This window comes from Dermacentor andersoni, chromosome 6 (genome assembly GCF_023375885.2).
Source record: "Dermacentor andersoni chromosome 6, qqDerAnde1_hic_scaffold, whole genome shotgun sequence".
Taxonomy (NCBI): Eukaryota; Metazoa; Arthropoda; class Arachnida; order Ixodida; family Ixodidae; genus Dermacentor; species Dermacentor andersoni.
In genome coordinates, this window is record NC_092819.1 from 101,032,324 (window position 1) to 101,051,914 (window position 19,591).

Consider the following 19,591-nt stretch of genomic DNA (forward strand, 5'->3'; position numbering starts at 1 on the left):
AATTATTAACTCGCTACAGCTATACGACGGCCAAAATTAAAGTTAGTAAGTCAGAACTTCACAAATGCCTTCTCGAAGAACATGTGAAAGGCTGAGGCATTTAGCCGCAGCTTTGCGGCGGACACCTCGCAATTGGTGCTTAGGATTTGGAATTCTTTGTGAATGAACAATCATTCAAAAGCGGATGGCTTCAATTCAAAAATTGCAATACGTGCCTTCGGCTAACTATAAAAGTTGTGGAACACTGGTTAGCTATAACGGCGTACTGCGACACTGAATACTGGGAGCACGTGCCCGGTGTGTCACCGCATGGCTACGCCACTGCGTCAGACTGTCCAGCATGTTTTGAGGGGACTGGATAATTGTGTCTCGAGAGCCTGGCTTCATAGCCTCTTCAGCCCAGAAAACCACGCGCGCTCTGCTACGATACTTGAAAGCGAAAGACTGGAGTGCCTGGCTGTGGACACGCTGGGCCTTGTCTAGTGCACGTGATTAATCTGATTGCGTTTTATTTTACTATTTCGATTTTCCAACCCCCTACTCACATGTATCGTTGCAAACGCGATAACGTGTACGTGACATCCGTGCCTTCCCTTGCTTCTCTCTCTCTCACACGAACTTTGTTTACCCTCTACTGTTTCTTCTACTCCCGCCGATCTTTGTTTACAACAGATCGCTCTTTCCTTCTTCCACTCTGCTTTTCTATTCCCACTCCCAATCCCTCGCTCATAACACGTACACGCACACAGCCGCATATTCGCTACTGTGGTCAATACCCAGGGGCAGGACTAATCGACATAGCGATAGGAAAGAAGAGAAACGGGATCTCGCGACATCTCGACAGCACCTTCCGCCGCATAATAACCGAGCGCGTAACTGCCGACCCTCCACTCCGACTAGCATGTGCCTGGCGAGTCTGTCAGACACGCGTTCCGTCGTCCCGAAAGCGGAACCCACGAGGCACGCGATTGATCGGAAACGGACGTCGTCGTCCCGCTACTACCACCCGCTGTCGCGCACGGACACACAAGGGCGCTCGCGAACGTCGCTGCAGTCTCCGCCCCGAGATGGCGCCGCATACCTCCACTCCTCTGGGTATCGATCGCGACGTCCCGCCACCCGCCCTCCAGTCCTCTGTCCGTGCACGCACGGCGGGCGGCGGATACGTGAGGGGATACGCAAAAAGTACTCGTCCGCTTTTCCTTCCTACCTGTTTTTTGTTTTTGTTGTCTAGCTTCTGATTCCCGGTCGCCGACGCCACCGACGCCGGTCGGTCGGCAAGCAGGCCGGTCGTTTCGGGTGCCCTGGCTCCTCCCAACTTTCTCCTCGCCCTCTGACGTCCTCTATTTTTGTGCCAAGGGATGAGAGAAGGGGACGACGAAAGGGGGGGGGGAACGGGGCGGCGGGAAGGAAAGGGAAGTTTGGGAAGTGTGTAAGGGGGAAGGCAGGGTCCGGGCCGGGCTCCTTCCCGAACGGGCCCCGGGGCGCGTCACAGTACTGGCGCGAAACGCGGATCGCGCTGCGCCGCGCTCAGCCGGCGTCGGACTCTCTTGCGGCGGCGGGAGGCATTAGAGCGTGCGCTTCTCCGAGCACCTCGTGCTCGCCGCGCTGTTGGTGATTTGTGTTTTGTGTGCTCCACTTGTCTTCGCCCTTCTCTGTGGTGTTGGTTCGGGATAGAAGGAGCCACGTCATTTGACGCTGAGTCACGTCATTCGGCGCGGAGTCAAGTCATCCGTTTCGCAATCTTTGGTGCACGCGGCTCGTGGCGTCCGAGTACTGACGCCACCCGAAAAGAAACGCTTCGTCACCCTCCGGCTCTGACGCTGCTGCGCTAAGATGTTTCGTTATTGTTGATACCGACTAGGATGAAGTTGCTGCTCTGCCGTTAGCAGGGAGCGAGCGCATCGGAAACTGTTCGCTTCAAGGACACTTCACCACCTTCTTTAATGTGTTGACTCCGCAGGCATGTGAAGACGACGTCTAGGCGTATCTGTTGTCTACACATGTGAGTGTCTAGTTCCTTTTTATAAACCTGGTAATGCCTTCTGCGCGTCCCGCAAGCTTCCTCAGCTTGGTATCTTCGACCACGCTGAGTAATACTCTCATACGGCATTGTTGAAGTAGTTTTAATGTCCCATATTCATTTTTGGAACTTCTTTATTGTCTTATGATGGTCCGTGACCTTGATGACAGTAATAAGTTGGAGAGGGTGTACATGTTGCAAATACTATAGGATAAAGTGACACGTAATTAGCCAGACAGTGAAGTGCCTTCTCCGTGACACGTTTGGGACGCAAATTCAACGTAGCGCAGTTGGTGAATTACTTTTTTTTTCTGCAGATATGAGTGGCATTAAAAATGTCCATGATGAAAGTGAACTGAATTTCGTGAAACAGCTTGTCCATTATATTAGAAGGCTGCATGGTTCCACCTATTTTAATGAGCATACCAGTAGAACGTTGTCATAGACGTAATGTCACGAGGTTGGCTTCGACAGCGGAACTGTACGTGGTAAACATGTCTTTAAGTGATGTATTTTTCAAGGTATGCAGACACAAAGACTACTGAGCACCTAACAAATGAAGCAGTAAAAAAATCTTGCGGAATAAGTTGTCGAAGGTTTTGGCGAGGCGGTAGCCATCAGTGAGTACAGGTGGCTTGCATTTATGAGCGGGAAAGGGCGACAGCTAATAGAGAAACTCAATTACAGCCATCGGCAATCTGTTTCCTTTGTCCAAATTCTAATACTACTCTTCCTCTGATAACCAGCCATAACTACTCTGTGATCAGTTGACCTCGGAAACCTCTTAGCCCAAGCACTAAGGATCCATTAGGGCGTTGTTTGTTTCAAAACGAGAATGAGCTCGATAGTTGGAGGTTATTGCGTACTACCAACAGTGAGGTTAACTATCCCTGTCGTTGGGTCAAGACGCTATTTGTCTTGTGTGAAAAAACAACAACAAAAGAAAAGCGGTACGCAGATCATGTTCTTCAGCATAATCTGATCTACGACTCGGAGCCCATTGTGCAGGTCTGTCGTCATGGTGGTTAATAAGATCACAAAGAGGCACATGATTCGTGCACTGCAGCGGGCACACCAAATTATCGCTCGTAAAGTTCGAAACCGCACGCTACATTCCCGCAAACCAGAACGCTCTCGTAGCCGTAACCTCCTCCCAAAGTGTGACAAAAGCTATGTGGAAATATAGGGAATGTGAACGAATACCAAAACAATGTAGTAAGCTGTGATTTATACTTATTAGTGGGAATGTACTTCAGGGATCTACGAAGAGAATGCAAATTGCCACACGCTTACCTCTAAGTTTCGGGTAGATAATTACTTGAGCTATGTGATTGGGTCATCAACAGTGCATGGAGTTGGTTGCAGTTGTTGAAGTGGGGGTGGTGGAACGTTGCCTGTTACATGGTGGAGCTCTTTCGCATCCGATCAAGTGCGCCATAACACAGTGTGTCGTTGTCGCTACTTTCATTATGCCTTAAGGGCAAGCCTTTATCGCAATAAAAAAAAAAAAATTTTCTCACCCAACGACTGCGAAAGGGCCCCTGGGATAGTATTTAATTAGAGCTGTTGGCTGCCACTTCAATTCTTCTCGCGTAATTCATCGCGTGGAATACTTGACTGTGGTGAGTGCAGCGGTGTGGTAGCTTTCCAGTCAATGGCAAAGGATGAAAAAAGAATAGAGAATGATTACAAAAGAGGGTCCCTCGACCTCAGCGGTATTTTCGCACATCCGCGAACAGTTATCTATCTATCTATCTATCTATCTATCTATCTATCTATCTATCTATCTATCTATCTATCTATCTATCTATCTATCTATCTATCTATCTATCTATCTATCTATCTATCTATCTATCTATCTATCTATCTATCTATCTGTCTATCTGTCTATCTGTCTGTCTGTCTGTCTGTCTGTCTGTCTGTCTGTCTGTCTGTCTGTCTGTGTCTGTCTGTCTGTCTGTCTGTCTGTCTGTCTGTCTGTCTGTCTGTCTGTCTGTCTGTCTGTCTGTCTGTCTGTCTGTCTGATCTAATCTAATCTAATCTAATCTTACTCCGACCCAGTGGGCCCAGTTGTCTTCCATCGTCGTCACGCTTTCGTTTCACCATTGTCATCACTTCAGTATGGTCATCCCATTGTCGTCGTATGACATTCTTCGATTCATCGACCACATTCCTTGTTCGTCGTTCTATCGTATTCATGCTCTCGTCATTGCGTCGTCGTCACACACACACTATTATGCATTCGTTTTCACACCGTCGTCACCATGCCGTCTTGGTTGTGCAATTGTCGTCATACCTTCGCGGTCACACCACCGCCGTCATCTCATTGTCCTCATGTCGCCGTCGCCACATTGTAACCGCTATATCATCGTCATAATTTAAGAATTAACATGAGTATCGTCATGCATGCCGTCGTCGTTATACGCCTTTGTCGTTCCATCGATACCATTCCTTCTCCCTCATTTCATCGTCACTGCGTATCGTCGCACAGTCGGGGTCATTCATCCACGGTCATGGACGACCTTGGCAAGCGAATGCTATAGCAAAAAGGCAGATATCGGACTACGTGGCATGCAGCCGAATCCACGAAAGTCTCAGAATTACCACTACACGTGGTAAACAAACGAGACTTCAATAATATGGTTGGTCGCTGCATTGCGCGATTTCTATCCGCATTACCGCCGACAATTATCGCGACATGGGTTCTGCCATAATTTTGAACGAAATATAAACAATGTGCCTCTTATAGCTCACTGAGAAGCACAGGGGAAATCATCTACATGCCTCGTATAACAAAAAAAATTTGATGAGGACAAGTATTCAGTAATTATTTTGCAGGCACATAATTAAGGTTCACACTTCAAACTTTCGGTCACATCGCACAAAGAGTAGTTTCAATTTTCTGCAAATATGAAACTTCTTCTGTTCTTGCTACTGCCAGGAAAGTGGCGTAACTATTTAAGCATTTCGCATAGCGCCTCTAAATGGGCAAAAAAGGGAGGGTTTAACAATTTTTATTTAAGGCCGTAATTGACACACATGCTTCAAAATTTGCCTGCATATACTCCCTGAGATACTCCACGATTCCCTGAAACGTACACATCGTGAATAAAATGTTTTTCTTGAAAATTGAGAAAGGTGGCGTATAGTTACGAAGGGTACTGGTTTGGGCGAATTGGTAGCAATCCATAATAAATAGTTGTTGCGCACAAACTGAAAGGCTAGGGGATTTCACGAACACAAGCGCAATTAGTGGTCCTTCGTCTTTCGCTTTTTGCGCAACAACTATTTATTATGGCATGCAGCGTTTTTAGCGCGTTTAGTCGCATTAACAGCTTGATAAGGAGAACAATGCATCACATTCAAATATTTCCTAAATATGTCTTAACATGACGACGCAAACGTTGCAAATTACGATGACCGATCATGCGTCGTAATCATAAGCTGCACATTTTACCGTTGACGCGTCTGTTCTGCGGAGTTGTTATGATTACTACGCATAGACGTGCATCTGTAATCCCTTTATGTCCCTAGAAGGGCAACCGTAAATACTGAAGAATCAGATTAGAAATGCAAAACAAGAGACAAGAGAAAGGCTTCGAGCGATTTTCTGACGAGCTGGAAGATACAAACGCACCAAATGTATTCACAATCTGAGCGAGGCGAGGCGAATCAAAAATAAATTCTAGCGCCTCAACGACACGTTACAATCTCAAAAGTGGAAATCCTTTAGCGAGTTCTTGGATCCTCATAAGCTTCTGTCCCATATATTGCTGCGTCTTTAGTGCGGCAAAGACGACGAGGATATGAAGACATATCGTCACTTGTAGAAGCACATGCAAAGCAAGAAGAAGCAGCAGAAGTGACGGCGCGCACTATTAAAGCAGCCCGTAATTGTTGCTGTTCCTGCTTACAAGTCGGTTTGTCCCTCGGGTTTCGTGACGCCGTGGTCTACAACGGTCTCCGGAAGAGTGCTATCCTTCTAATGTTGAATTCCAATGGCGGAGTCGGAGCAAGTTTTTCTGCTCGTTTCGGAGCAAGTTTGTTCCAATGGCAGAGTGAGGGTGGGAGTCAGGTGTTCCAATGAGAGAGTCGGAGTGGATTCAGAGCGGGAGTCACTCCGTGGAGCAGAAAAAGCTGCTCCGCCAAAATCGGCGGAGTGGACCGGAACTCTGCGTGACGTATTTCCTTTACCACATTTGTCCGCTGGGAGGCGCCACCGGTCACGACTCGCGAGGAAGCAAAAGCTGCTGCACGCTTGGCGAGATATCCATTCCGCACTTTTAAAAAAACAACAGGTGAACGGCGCTGAAGAGACAAGTGACCGGTGCGGCGGTGCTGGGAGCAAACAGCGGAAGAAAATGACAACACGCAAGGTATCCTGGGTAACTCGGTGATAGAACTTCCGATTCCGCTTTGCTCCGGCGGCGCAGGTTGTGTTCCATTCGCGGATCTGGAGGCGTTGCTCTGCGCCAGAGTCGAGTGCTCGCTCGCGGAGTCCGTCGGCTGCTCCGACTCCGCCATTGGAATTCAACATAAGTCTCTTGCCGTGGCTGCCTGTATCAACATCACGTAATGTTCCGGCTTACCAGGACCTTCGCATAGTTGTCATGTTTTCTACAGAGGAGCTAGAAGCTGCGCTGTGGAGTTGTACGAAGTCGTCGCCTGGGCTCGATGGAGTCACATACAAGGCACTTGCATACCTTGTAGAGATGCAACGAATCCTCCCGCGAAGGATTGATTCCTCGAGAGTGGAAGGTCAGCCGCCTACTACCTTTGCTTAAGAGCTATAAATTTCCCTTAAATTTGGCATCGCATCATCCCATCGCACTTGCCAGTTGCGCTGGGAAAGAAACGGAAAGGATGGTGTTAACGCGTCTTGAATGATATTCAGAGCATAATGAGGTATATCTACATGCAGTGTTGGTCATATAGCGATAACGCGCTTGACTTAGTACAATCTATTCAACACCGAAAGAGCATGAGACAATTAACGGTGGCGATGTTTCTTGATGTGGAAGGTACATATGATAATGTAGCAGACCAAGCAATCCTCGGTGCTTTGACTGATGTGGGCAATGGTGGCCGTGCATTCATAGCTATTTCGAGGATAGATCCTTTTTCGTGCTTACCGAGGATGGAATGACATCCCACCATCTAACAAGCAAAGGTGTGCCGCGAGGCAGAGTGTTAAGCCATCCGCTCTTCAACGTACAGCACTGTTAGGCTTTGTTGGATCATTGCCAAGGAATCTATATCCATCTATATATGTGCATATGGGCGTCCGGCGTGATACGTCCGTATATACGAGCGAAACTGCGCATTGCGGTCATGGAAACGTCTTACTTGAACAAGAAGGGCCAAGAACTGTCTTCAGAAAGTGCCGATTATTCGCATTTACAAGCAACATAATGACTCCATATGTTATACACACGAAGGGACACATAAAGTAATTGTTTATGTAACAAAGCACTGTTTCCTTGGAGTCATCATCGACTATGGTTTGTCTTGGACGCCACATATTTCATATATGAAGAAGAGGTTGACTTCTATGGCCCACCTGTTCATATTAGTCGGCGGAAAGCCTTGGGGCGCATCTGTGTGGTCGACGCTACAGATAGATTATGCATTATTTAAGGGCTTCCTAACACACAGCCTGCCCGTGCTGGGCAGCACCAGTAAAACAAACATTCGCACACTTCAGAGTATACACGCTAAGTTCTACGGACGTGCCTCCGTATCCCCAAGTGTGCATCCACAGCAGCCGCAATCGTCATACCGCGTGACCACCTTACAGCAACGTACATTCCAGTCGACATGTCTCAAGGGTGCCCTTTCACCACCTTACTTGCCTGCTAACAACTAGGTGACATACGAGTTTTAGCCGTCTCCTGATTACTCATGGAGCGTCGCTACCATCGGATTATGCCCTTCGTTGCCACTCTGGCCTCTGCATTCACCTCGGGTATGCCTTACTATTACAAGCATCAAGAAGGCACAAATGCGGTCAGCAGCATTGAAGCAGACTACATGAGGATCACAGTGACCGCTCGCGTGTTTGCACCGATAGGTCGGTCGTGTACTCTAGTTGAACAGCTGCAGCATTTGTCTCAGCAAAATCTACAGTGATAAAATGCAGGACATTGTGCTTTACATCAACGACGGCTGTCGAACTTGCAGCTCTGTATACAGCAGATAAATTGATCAATCAGGAAACGCACATGACATGGTACATTTTTTTGCGGTTCCAAGGTTGCCCTCCAGAGTTTGCTCACTGTTTTACGCCGTGGACCCCACGAACGGCTTGTCGCGGTCACACCAGAAATTTACTATAGGGAAGTTCAGAAAGGAATTGACATCGTACGTGTTTCAATGGTTGCCAAGTCGATGTCGTATCCTTGGAAACGAGCAAGCAGACGCAGCCGCTCGATCTTCGCATGACAGTGGCGATTGCGTCGATATCCCAATGTCAAGAACAGGCGCAGCAGGAAAGCTCCGTGCGCTTGCTCACGAGCTTACGTTGGACCAATGGAACTCGGCAGGCTATAAAAACCAGCTCCTTTGTTCCCTGGATCCTCATCTTAAACTCCGCCTTCCACATGACTTAGCACGACGGGAAGTAACTCTCATTTGTCGTCTAAGGCATGGAGTGCGGTTTACTAATGCATACTCCTACCTCATCGGAATGACCACAATTTCGGAGTGGGAAGTTTGTGGGTGCAAAGAGACGATTGCACAGCTTCTGTGTGATTGTCGTCTTTTGAATGCACAAAGTCCTCAGCACCACGCTCGACAAGACTGACAACCGTTCCTTTATATACGGAAGCCAGAATTCATGGACCCTGGTCCCTGCCGACGTCGACCCGAACTGCTTTCAAAGCGCTAGTGAGTATTTTGAAAGAAATGGGACTCGCTGAAAAACTATAGCGTGTGCGATCTGATGAGTTCTTTTTTTAACCTTCCCTTGTTTTCGCATCATTTAACCCCTAACTACCCCATCCTTCTGTGCAGAATAGCCAACCGAACACTTAATATGGTTGAGCTCTCCGACATTAACCTTTTGTTTGCCCTCTCTCTCTCACACTTTATGTCCCACCGTGCCCATCCTTTACATCTGTCGCGATTTCACAAAAAATATTTGTTGTGCCTAGACCTATGTGGGTGAAGCAGCGGTACACTAATGGTAGTTGATAACAATAAAGGAACAACATATATATATATATATATATATATTACAGCTGACGGTGGTCCGGAGCAGACCGTCGTCAGTTGTACTATATATAGAAGATATACAGGGTGTTCCAACTATCGTGCACCAGGATTTAAAAATGTGCAAATGCTACGTAGCTTGACAGAACCAAGTTAATGTTTGCTGTTTCTTAGAGATACTTACATTATTTCTTGCCTGCCGCCTAATTACACAATTAGACTTCACTAATCAACCACCTTCTCAAATATTTTAATTAGATGAAAAGTGCCAATGAGAAAATTGTAGAGCAACATAAACAACTACCAATACAGCTTTCTGTTGCTCAATACGTGCTACACAAGTGTTTTTCCGAGCGTGAAAGAAGCCCTCGAATACACGTAAGGTTCCTCGAGCGGCCAGCCACGTGGCAGTTTTCCGCGTATTCGCGGGCTGAAAAGCATATCGTCCTGAAAAGCTTGTAGTTTAGTTTTCTACGGCCACAGCGCTTTGTTACCAAAGTTTTATCGTTCGTTTTTTTTTTAAGTTCGTTTTGTCGAAACAGTGGTCTCGCATTTCGGCGAGTACACTCCATGACGTGCTGCTTCTGAGATCATGCTCGATGTCTTGACCCAAGGCACCGAGCATCATCTCAGAATTTATAATTCACTTATTGAGCAAAATAAATACTGTTTTATCATTACTTTGCTTCGAAGCTTTCTGCATGTGAACCAAAACCGTTATGACCCGTTACGGAGAATTTTTGTTCTGGAGCAGAGCCGGAACGGAACTTTTTTTCAATGGAACGAAATTAAAACCAGGACGCAAGAAATTTTGATCCGAAACCCTGGACCAGACCGTCCACTTAAATCCCAATTTATGCTTTCTACTGCCGCTCTGACCTGTCAGCAAGAAATAAGTGGTAAAATTAGTCATTGATTAGTGTAACTGTATGCTGAGGGCAAAGCATCAAGTATGTTTTATCGTTATTATTGAGATCATATGTTTGTTTTGGCGCTCTTAGGACTACAGAGGTGGTGCCGAGCCTTAAAAGTGGTTTCATTTCCGGTTAGCAGATGACGCCACACCATTAACACTGGTGACGCTTTCAGGGTGCAGAGCGCTATAAACGCCTAATTGTTCAGCGCATCATTAATTTACAGCTCCGCTCAAGTGGCGAGCAAACGCCAAATAGACACCGCGCATACGGCACGGCGTGGGTGAACATTCTTGCGGGCGTTCGCCATTACTACTGGCTAAGGAGGCAGCAAGGAACTATCGAGAAATGTGTACAGATAAAGCGGAGCCCCGTTGACGCATTAAAGTAAACGAAGTTTATGGCTACAACACCAAAACCCACCAGCTGTGGAGGATGGCAGCTAGAGCAGACGTTGAGCAGTGCAGAACATTTTAACGTGACAGTGCAGAAAATCCGGCGTCGGCGCAGTGGTGCGTGAGCGAAAATTTCCGTATATATTTAGGTATACGTATATGCCACGCCTTGCTATATGACATGCGGTATATGCGAGTTATATTGCCACACCGTTCTATCACTAAAGTTGCTCATACTTTACATTCTTGACAAGGTTATTCCTCGGAATCTTGAGAATGACAGCCCACAAACAGATGCCATGAAAGGGAGCACCGACAGCGCATGCCTGTCATGATAAATCTTTTCAGACTGAAATATTAAAAGAGCAAAACACCAGCAGAAACCCGGAAATGATGTAATTTGTAGGCGTGGCTGTGTACAGGCCTCCGGGGTCGGCCCACGCAAGAGGCCGCGTTTCTACCAGAAAGCTCGCCTTCGTGCATAGCGTTCGCGGCCAGCGTTTCCCGGTAAACATTAGGATACATACGCTTCAGTTGCCAGGAAGCGGGAGAAGCAGTCAGATATCTTTGAATGCTATCGCGTTCCGCTCTTAAAGGCGAATCTTAAGCGTCCTCTAAATCTTTGAGGGGCGTTTGTCCTTCCCATCAACTAAAATGTCCAGTAGCTGCAACGAACTAGTGAGATAAAGTATAGTCGCGCTTGCACTTCAAAGCACACACCAAGTATCTAAACGGTAACAGAAACGTGACCACTTCAGGTGCTGTAGCAACACCCTCGTTGCTTTCTGAGCCAGTGACGCATGTGGCTAGAGTCAGAGGATCGTGGCTTCTGAGAACGAAATTGAGTTCACCCGGTTTAAGGCTGCCCAGAGGTGCTGGACGTCAAAACTGGAACTAAGTCACACGACGCGTTCCGGAGTTTCTTCAGTCTCGTATGAGTCGCAGATAGGTGCCTCAGCAATTCAAATGCGGAAAGAACGAGCTTTCTTGAATGCCACCGCGATCCAGGGGTGGCAACATTAGGAACGTTCCTACACACGCAGATGAGTCTTGCGCCGAGCTACAACCTCGTAATAGTAGATAGACGGTGAAAAATGGTCACCAGGAAAAGGTAATGTACGCGTGTCAATATCATAACAGCAACATAAAGAGGCATAATGGAGAGACGAAAGCAAAATATTCGGCTGTTTGATCCAGCAAGAATGGTAGTAAGCTTCTCTGAAGACAGCGGGTGGTGAGGTACCACACGATGACTCTCTAAAATAGATGGTGAAAGACTTGTATTTATTGTGAGCGCGTTCGTCGTGGTGTTTGCACCAGTTAAGCGTCACCCACATTTAGTACAATGGACAACTCTATATATCCTTCTTGGATTACTGTATTTTATTTTTATGCCTTTCTTTTTGTTTTCAGTGCACATATTTACGTCGCGCATTTGTTGTTGTTGTTGTTCTTATTGATGATGATGAGGATGATGGTAATAATAATAATAATAATAATAATATTAATAATAATAATAATAATAATATATTTAGTCTCCGTATACATACTCATTTTAATGACCTGCTGGCTTAAGCAGAACTGCTTGTCAGCGTAACTGGTCAGTGGAGTCATTAGCAGTGACTAAATTGCGCTCTAATCAGAACATTATAACGTTAGACAATGTTGTATTTGCGACTTCTACGATGTTAATACATTATAGTTAAGAAAAAAACCAGCCAAAGAAAAAACCGCACAGGATACATGTGTGCGTCTAGAATTGCTAATACATTAAACTGCAAATTACAGACATCATGAAAGGCCTAAAACGCTAATGCTAAATCACAGCTAGATGAACGCACGCACGCACGCACACACGCCACTCGCTCACTCACCGCAATCTTTACGGTTTGCTCAGAAAAAGATTCGCAGTTGAAGAAAAAATCGTGCTGGTCCAGGATTTGAATCCGTGCCAACGTCTTACCGGGACGGTCGCTCTACCATCTTGTTATAGCTACCGCAAAACTGATGTGTCATATAGGATGGCTAAAACTGCCTTTATGCTTTAGTTTCGGCCGCAAGGATGTGAAATTAACCATTCTTCCCTTCGTACAGTACATACACAGAAAGCGAGAAGCGACAACATGGCGCACTATCAAGATCGTTACGTTGCCGTCCTCGAAGGTTGCCAGCCGCATTCGCCGGCGCTTCCCTAAATTAAATATGATTACGCACGTGGGTGTATTTGTACGTATCGTTATGCTGACTCTTTATTTAACTTTTGAGGCGAACTATTATCTTTTTTTTAAATCCCGCACTGGCAACAAGCGGTGGCCCATTCAATACAGCAGCGTAAATAACCGCCTCGTTCAGCTGCCAGCGATGCCAGCACTGGCATCAGCTCTGTCACAAAAAAACTGCGCGTTCTATAGTTGAGCGATAGTACGCGCAATGTCTTAATCTATGTCTACTTTACGGAACACATAAATTGTGTGCGAAGAATAAGTAGGCAGTATAACCGCTAGCGCGTACTATACGGTTTCCCTCTCTCGCGAGCTGTTTTCGATCCGGTCGCTTATACGCAGCGCGACTCAGAGGGAAGCGACGATTCTTACTTGCTCAAAATGCGTGTGTCTTGCTGTTTTCTGACATGATTTGATGTAACCGGGACGCGGCTTGCGTAATATTTCAAGCGAACGACGAGTGGTCGCTGCATCTGCCGATGTGTATATATGCTTCGGTGGGTGCATTGGGTTGTCAGCGGCGTTCTTTCGAAGAGAAATTGTACGCCCTATACATCGACATACTGATGCGGAAAGTAGCGCTACATCTTTTAGTAGGTATGCAAAACACTTTCCCAGGAAGCAGTAAAACCTCTGTGGCCGCGTATGAACGGAGACGTCCGTTGCTGGGCTCGGGCAAGCATACAGTGCCAGCGCGCCAAAGTCAGTCGACACACTATGAGCGCGCCTGGTCATTTTCCACCACCAGATGTTCGTTTCGACCGCGTTCGCAGCGGTATCGTTGGTCCGCTACCACTGTCCTCGAAACAACGATACATGCTCTCTTGTATCGACCGCTTCACACACTGGCCTGAAGAAATGCCACTCTCTCACATTACTGCAGAGTCTGTAGCTCGGGCCGTCTTAAATACCTGGATTTCTCTTTACGGCGTACCACACACCCTAACGACACAGAGAGGAAGATAATTTGACTCGTACCTCTTTCAAGCTCTTTCCCGTCTTATGGGTGTAACGCACATACGAACGACAGCTTATCACCCAAGTTCCAATGGCATGCATGGTAGAACGCTTCCACCATCAACTGAAAGCAGCACTTCGTGCCCATGACTCCATGATGCCATGGACAGAGCGCTTTCCTTTGTTTCTACTAGGTCTTCGCACTGCTCTGAAAGCAGATGTTGATGAAAATATGAAAGCAGATGAAAATAGCAAGCAGCACGTATCAAATCAGTGGCTGTATAGGGACCACCTTGGGTCTTCGTGTAGTGCGATGTGCTGCGTGCACTAGGCTGTGTCATTCGTGGAGGCGGGTCGAATGTGAATGGCGATTCATGGCTATTGAATCCTTGGAAGCGCAGCTTTCACTGTTTGACGGCTCCAGAAGAGCTGCTGATGCGCCTGAAGACATTGCATCGATGGTCTGGCGCGGTCACGAATAACATATGCGTCTGCTTTTCGCCGCTTTTGTTCTCCGCAATGGGGTAACCGACATGCCATCCGCGTATTTCGCGCTGGCGTGCCACAATTGACGTCACATGAAGGGGTTCGTTTGAGTGTTCGGCCAGGTATCGTTCTTGCCATTTTTTGTTCATTTAAGATTGCTTTAGAATTTGCAGAGACAATCTACTATCGGACGTGTGAGTGAGTGAGTGAGTGAGTGAGTGAGTGAGTGAGTGAGTGAGTGAGTGAGTGAGTGAGTGAGTGAGTGAGTGAGTGAGTGAGTGAGTGAGTGAGTGAGTGAGTGAGTGAGTGAGTGAGTGAGTCCAGAAGTGAGACGAGAAGTGAAAGCCTTGCTGCCTCTAGAAGCACTATTGTGTCAACAATCCGGGCCGAAACTGCGGCAGGCAGTACATGAATAACCGCTACAAAAATGTCTCCATATTTCAGTGGAATGCCAACAGTCTTCGAAGGAAGTGTGCTGACTTTCGTAAACTGCTTGTGCAATACAACTTCCCAATACTTTGCATTCAAGAGGCGGGAATCAATGACGACTTTCGCCTCTCGAATTATGTGACATACAAGGCTTCTCGTCAAGGTGCTGTTAGCAGAGTGCTCCTGTGCGTCAGAAAAAACCTACCGTCTTATCAAATTCAGTCCAGTGATTCAGACTTCCAGTAATTCATCGCATGTAAAGTATCCTTTGGCAAGCTCTGTATAACAGGGATTAATCTATATCATACAACATTCAAACCGGATTTCAGTAGAAGCACTTGTGGATATCTTCAAAATAGCTCATTCTAATGTATTTTTATGTGGCGACTTCAATGCACACAACATCATCTGGGGCCGTGATCATTGTGATGCACGGGGTAACGTTATTGAGTGCGCCATAGATAAATGCAACTTGACTGTTTTAAACGATGGGTCGCCAACATTCCTTCGTGGATATAATTACTCAAGCTGCATAGATGTTACCCTGTGTTCACATGATCTAGTAAATGGTGTGGGATGGACAACAGGTATGGAAACGCGCGGAAGTGATCATTTTCTCATCCTTTTTAACCACCCTAGCATGCACTATGATATCAGGCGTTACAGCAGACTAACCAACTGGCAAGCTTTTCGGTACCGCCTAACGGATCAAATTAATCAACATGCAAAAGTAAAAAGGTTTACAAAATTTTTGCAGGATAATATGAACATATGCACAAAGAATGTCCCAATTCCAAAAAGGTTATGCTGCAGTTGACGGAGAATATGAACACCTAAGAGCCATCCGACGCCGATCCGAAAGAGCTTACCGACGGAGCGGAAGTTTAGAAGCATGCAGAAACGCTCAGAAAGTACACAATGTAATGCGCAGACGAATGGAAAATTTAGGCAAATGGCACTGGCGCGATTTCTGCGGCACGCTGTCCCCTCACACGTCTTTCCCACGAATTTTTCTAGTAATTCGTTCTTTAAGTGGACCTGTAACACAGAGCTTCCCATTTCGTGCTCTCGCTGTAGCTCGGGACACGTGTGAAATAATAGTTGAAGATGAATTTTGTGAGCTTATTTCCAGACCTGCTTTTTCATCGCAATGTGCAGAATTTGATATTTCAGTAGTGTTGGCTAAGCGAAAAATTACTGCTTGCTACAGGGCCCAACATCCGCAATTAGGTCAAACTTTCACATTAAGCGAGCTTCAATGTGCAATTGCGTCATGTCGCCAAAAGTCTGCTGCTGGGCCGGACAGCATTACGTACAATATGCTAAGAAACCTTGGACCGACAGGTACAAATTCTCTCTTAGACATATATAATAAGTTATGGATAGAGAAAACAGTGCCTGACTCTTGGAAAGTCGCTCTTATCATACCAATCTTAAAACCTGGCAAGACACCCTTGTGCCTTGAATCCTTCCGCCCCGTTAGTTTGACAAGTTGTTTATGCAAAGTAATGGAGAAAATGATTGACGCGCGACTTCAATGGTGGTGTAATGAAACGAATGTGTTGTCCAACCACTTAGTAGGTTTTAGAAAACATAGATGCACAATGGATGCAATATTAGATATAGTAACCTGTGTGGAGCACGAGCGTGCACGTGGAAACATGACTATAGCACTATTCCTAGACATCAAGAGGGCATTTGACACTGTTAGTCACGTTCATGTTTTGCTAAGCATGTTGGAACTTGGTCTGTCTGGCAGGTCCTTGCGATGGATATCTGAATTTCTATCAGGTCGCAAAATATTTGTTCAGACGGGTGAAGGAAAGAGTGCTGAACATGTTGTCAAACAGGGAGTACCACAGGAAAGCGTACTCAGCCCCTTCCTTTTTAAATGCGTCATGACTGATTCAACAAGAAGCCTGCCATCACAGTTAAAGTTTTCACTGTATGCAGATGATGTGTGTATTTGGACATCTGGGTCTAATGCTCAACTACTTCAGATGGCATTGCAAGACGGAATAAATATCATCAACCAATTTTTGAGAGAGAGAGGAATGGTACTATCACACGCAAAGACAGCTATATTGCCCTTCACTCGGAGGCAGTTAAAAAATTTCACTCTTAATCTGGAAGGACACCCTCTAATGATTGTCACACAGCATCGATTTCTTGGCATAATACTTGATAGGCAGCTATCCTGGGCACCTCACATAAAAAAACTCGAAAACGAGGTCAATGCCATAGTGACTGTACTTCGCAGACTTGCAGGCACATCATGGGGCGGATCAGTATCGTCCATGCTGACTGTTTACAATGCATTAATACGACAAAAAATTGTGTATATCGCGCACATATTACATGTACTTTCCCACACATCAGGAGAGCGACTTCAAAGACGTTTAGCTAGAGGACTAGTTAGAGGAAGAGCCCTCTCTCTCTCTCTCTCTCTCTCTCTATAGCACGGGGTTCGGGAAAGTTCTCGTCTGAAGTAGTCGCCAAGTAGTGGATTGAGATTTATTCAGTATTTTGTGTGCTGGGGGTAGCGTAACCGGTCTCTGCGGTAGTGGAGGATGATTTCTCTGAATGTGACCATTCGCTCCCGCGCGTGACCGCGATGCAGAACAGAGGGCTGGTCAGTGTCGGAAGACTCAGGAGAAGGATAATGCGCCCGCTGTGCGAGAGCTCGAGCGGCATCGTGGGCGGCTTCGTTTTCAGCCAGACCCGAGTAACCAGGGGCCCAGATGATCTGGACGCGGCGTTGCTTTGAGGGTAGAGTGCCTGAGAGTATCTTGTGCGCTTGGGGCGCTATTAGTCCTCTTGTGTAGTTGCGAATGGCCGTTTTTGAATCGCTGATGATGCCGTGTGCATTGGCAGCCGCGTAGGTCAAAGCGATGGCTGTTTCTTCTTCTTTTTCCGGTTGCGTGGTGAGCATTTATGCGGCCGCGGCGAGGTGGTACTGCGAGCCCGCGACTGCGACGACCGCCATGGCGTTTTGGTTGGTGTATTCCGCTGTGTCCACGTAGGCTACGTCAGCGGCTTGGTCGTATCACTTTTGTAGTTGTTTAGCTCTTGAGAAACACTTGTCTGTTGAGACATCTTAAAACGTACATTTAAAGAAAATCTACCTCTGCGTGCATTTGGTACACGATTTTCGCCAGTTGAAAGTGAATATGGTTTTCTATTTATACGTATTATGTTTTTGTGCTTTTTCTTTCCATTTGGCAATGAAATGAAGATGACGACATTAGGGCAGTGACACGACGACACTGAAATCATTACGTCAAAAGGACGTCAATGAAAGACCTTGACGGCATGACGACTATGCAATGACGACAATGGCATGATGATAATGACATGACGACCATGTGATAACGACGCTGGAGTTACGACGATGGTCTGACGGCGACGGCGTGACAAAGAGCTTCAAGATTATGCTGGATTGAAGCTGATGGTATGACGACCACGGTATGGCGATCATGGCGGGACGAAGTGAATGACGGAGATGGTATGACGTCGGCGGCATGACGGCAATGATATGACGACTATAAGATAATTAAAATTCTATGATGACAATGGCATGACGGCAATGAGATGAAGAAGGTGGAATGAGGATGACGGCGTGACGACAAAGGCACGACGACAATAGGATGCTTACTGTGCAATCGCTACGACAAAGGTACGACGATAAAACGACCACGACGGCATGAGGCGACTCTGTGACGACGCCGAAAATAGAAAAACAATGGCGAATTTCTTGTCTCACGTTGGTCGCGCATTGTTTTCTCTTTGCTACGGCCATATCCCACAATATTCTTTTCCCTTACTCACACTGTAGGGTAGAAAACCGGACGCTCGTTTGGCTGATCTCCCAGTCTTTCCTCTCCTTGCTTTGCGGTCCACACGGAGCCACTGTGTAACAGGGTTATGTTTCTCAGAGCTTTAAGGGAAGGAATTTCACACTCCGCCTCTATTAGGCGGGCCGAGATTCAAAGGCAAATACGACGCCCGAGGTGCAAATTCAATCACGAATCAGATCAGCGCGGGAAAAGAATGCGTGGCCCTCGCAAGGCGAGTTCGAGAGCACGTCGCCCCTAAGGGCAGCGCGGAGGAGACGCAGCGAAAGGCATAGCACAGAAAGAGAGAATGTGCGAAGGAAACCTCATTGTGTTGCGGGCTGCGCGGGTCGCCGGGCATGAAGAATAGCGCGGCCGAGCGAAGCAGACGTCGCTAAGCTCCCGAAGGGTCCGGCCAGGTGCAATCGGCAGCGATTCCACGAGAAGCGAAGCACGGTAGTATATATATATATATATATATATATATATATATATATATATATATATATATATATATATATGTGTGTGTGTGTGTGTGTGTGTGTGAAGAGAGAGAGAGAAAGAAAGGCGTGAGGCTGAGGGAAAGTTCTGGAGGAGAGACCTGTTCTTGATTGAGGTCCTCTTTCGCGTATCTTGTCTTTCTGTCCTCTCACTTTGTCCTTCTCGCTTCCCTCTTCCCACCTTCCTTCGGTGTTTGTTTGGTCTTCTCCCTCATGCATCTTCTGCCGCTTTGTTTTCGCCTCCCTAAACCGCGGTACGAAGGTGAAGGAAGTCCCCGAAAGACCCTGACCGCGCCTTCGCTATCGATTTGTCTTTTGGCCGTCCTATATGGTCGTCCTATCAGGAAGCAGGTAGAGGAATCTTGCGGCAGTCCGTGCAGTATATAGTGTCAATATTGGTGGTCCGGCTGCTGGCAGTGCGGCCGGCCCCGTGTAGCTGCTCGCGCTTGAGGTGTGTTTGCTTTCACGAAGGCGGGCGGACACGTCGGCCTGGGAACGAAGCCGTGTATCCCTGCGCTGGAACACTGGCACCTATACTCGGGTCAGCGAGTCGGCCACTACAGCATTTGCAGTGTCGGAGGCCACTCCTCCTCACACTCCAAGCTAAAATGCGCAGCGAACGT

The 19,591-nt window shown here is 46.9% G+C and overlaps 1 protein-coding gene across 1 annotated transcript in view; it reads left to right on the forward strand.

The window, feature by feature from the left end:
* The first annotated feature begins 1,497 nt into the window (after positions 1-1,497).
* The window catches only part of LOC140219084 (uncharacterized), a 146,979-nt gene continuing 128,885 nt past the window's right edge, over positions 1,498-19,591 (forward strand). The window contains exon 1 of the mRNA XM_072288965.1: positions 1,498-2,005. The gene's annotated coding sequence lies outside the window, so the exon portion shown is untranslated. The remainder of the gene's footprint in view (positions 2,006-19,591) is intronic.